Source organism: Budorcas taxicolor, chromosome 19 (genome assembly GCF_023091745.1).
Source record: "Budorcas taxicolor isolate Tak-1 chromosome 19, Takin1.1, whole genome shotgun sequence".
Taxonomy (NCBI): Eukaryota; Metazoa; Chordata; class Mammalia; order Artiodactyla; family Bovidae; genus Budorcas; species Budorcas taxicolor.
In genome coordinates, this window is record NC_068928.1 from 49525653 (window position 1) to 49528363 (window position 2711).

The following is a 2711-nucleotide window of genomic DNA, read 5'->3' on the forward strand; positions in this document are numbered from 1 at the left end:
GTGGTCATATAGGATTAAGGCCTACCTTGATGACCTCATCTTAACTTGATTATATCTCCAAAGACCCTATTTCCAAATAAGGTCACATTCACAGGTACCAGGGATAGGACTTCAATAGATCTTTTGGGGATAACCTTCATCATATAGTATATGGCAAACACGTGTCTCCAATTTTCCACTACAGTATTACAGTCAAGGCTGAGCAGTATAGCTTTTAGCATTGATAAACAAGGCGTGTTATTTAGAAACACAGAAAGAAGCTTGAAGCAGTTCATAAAATTGGGATGGCATGTCATGATGCCATCCTGGCCCCACTATGCCACCAGTGGGTCTTCGACATCTTGTGGTTACAGTATTGGTTCTATCTCCACTTGAAAGAGATCAAGTATTTGAAGGGGGCTTTTTCTGATTTTTGGAGAAGGAAGACTCTGGCCTTTAAAAACTGGTTTTCTTAAGACAGTTGGAGGCCTGATGCTATCTTAACAAAAATCAGCTGTAGGGGTTTTGTGGGGTTTTTTTTTACATTTTATTTTTATTGAAGTATAGTTGATTTACAATGTTGCTTAATCTCTAACTGTAGTTTTATTTCAATGAATCCTTTAGAATTTCTGGAGCCCTGACCAGGGTGGTATGTTGTAGAAAAGCATAAATGACAGTCAAGGGTCCAGTAAAGGACCAGTTGGCCCTCTAGCCTCCTTGACCAACAGCACAGTGGCCTCCCTCCATCCTCCTAAGTATGTCTTTACCACTTCATCTTCTAATTATCTCTTATCCATGGAGAAGCATCTGTAAATAATCCTGTCTACCTTTCTGTTTTACTTACATTGTTCCCAGTCAGTGTCTGTGCTAGCAGAAGCCGGGGGCTTTACTTTAGCCTGACCTCTGGAGCAGCTCCAGGACGTCAGGAGATTTTCAGGGAGCCAATTTCAGCCTGGCCACAGGAAGGAATTTTCCAATGGTCAGAGGTAGTTGGGACTAGAATCCTGGCCTTGAGTTGTCAGATGGGCAAGTGGCATACAGATTCCTCTACTTTCTGCCTGGACTTTGATTGAAATTTGCTGGGGTTGGGGGGGCAGAAGTCAGTGTCTAGCCATGGAATCATCTCCCAGGAGGCTGGAGGAGGGGCTCTAGTGGTGGGAACCCTTCTCCTTTTGTGAAATAAACACCTCTGGTGGAGACATTCCAGGCACTGTTGGGTGGACCTTATTTTATTCTAGGGCAGAAATATGAAAATCCATATGAGGATATAAGCCTTTTCTTAGGTGGTTACTTTTATTTGGGAAGTCCAGCAGAAGGAGGGATCCTGCTTAACTAGATAATTGTCCAGTGGCTCTCAGCTGATAGGGACCGTGGAGCTGAGAGTTGGAGATGGGAAGAAATTCTCCTGAGTTTTTTGGTTTGTTTTTTGCAAGCATAGGAGTGGGGACAGAATTTCATCTCCTGCGTATTTTTCCAATGTCCACTTTCCATCTTTCAATCTTACTGTATTTCCTTTTTTATTAAATAGTGGCTTCGCCAGTACATAAACCAACCAATCAACCAATAAGCAGTAAGTTGTAAACTAGTGTTCCAAAGGAAACCTGTTTTTAGGTCCAAAGAATCAAATGACAACGATAAAAATGTTAAACAATTGGTTTTTAAATTCTTCTCTCTCTCCTCTGCCCGCTTTCCTCAAGTGGGGGGCTACAGCAGTTCCCTGCACACGCACAGAGGCGCAGAGGGCTTTTTCCAACATTGGGTGGAAGGATGGAGCGGGAGAGGCTTGGGCCGCGGGCCTCCCAGCCGCTGGAGTTGTTCAGCGAGCCCCACGATGAAGCCCCAGGGTGGCACCTCCAGAGACTGAGCGCCATCACGCCGGCGCGCGCCGCTTAGCGCTGTCTGGATTCCGCGCGTAAAGGAACGCGCACCTAGTCAGACACCCAGCGCAAAAGACAGGCCCCCCCACCCGGCGCCCACTGCTTCCTAGATGCGGAAAGGAGCCCAGGAACTCGAGGGTCCTCGCCTGGTCCTCTCTCCCAGCATCTGCACAGACACTTGGACGGACTCACACACCAGCACCTGAAGACGTACCCAGGCACTGGTGCGCAGACGCCTGCACACACGCGCGCAGAGGCACGCAGATGGGCACAAACACGTGAACAGGCACTCACAAGCACGCGCACCCAGCACTGCGTGGTGCGGTGGGAGGACCCGTGGGAGCGACCGAGAGCCCGAGTTCGCCTGGGGCACGGGCCCTTGACATCAGGCCACCTCCCACGCGTCTGCGACCGGAACCGGCCCTTGCGACGACCCCACCCGGCCCAGTGAGGACTCTGGGTGGGAGGCGAGCCCTGGCACCCAGCCCCTGAGCCCACGCTGGAGTGTGATCACCCAGCCTCGCCCCCTGATCGCCCCGGCCCGCCCCGCCCCGCCTCCGGTCTACCATTGGCAGCAGAGACCGTAGGTTTTCGGGAGGGGCGGATGGGAACGGCCTGGAGGAGGAGACGAAAGCGAGATGGATGGGCAGCCAGCCAATGAGAGCGTAGAGCTGCCCTAGCAACTGCGGCCGGCCAATGGCTGGGCGGAGCCCGAGTGCGCGCTGTCAGGCTGCGGGGACCAAGGGGCTAGCAGTGCTCCAGGGACCTCTGGACCCGCGCGGGGCTGGACTGCCAGGCCACCGCCTCTGCGCTGTCCCGTAGGCTGGGCATGGGCGCGGGCGCTAGCGCGGCACG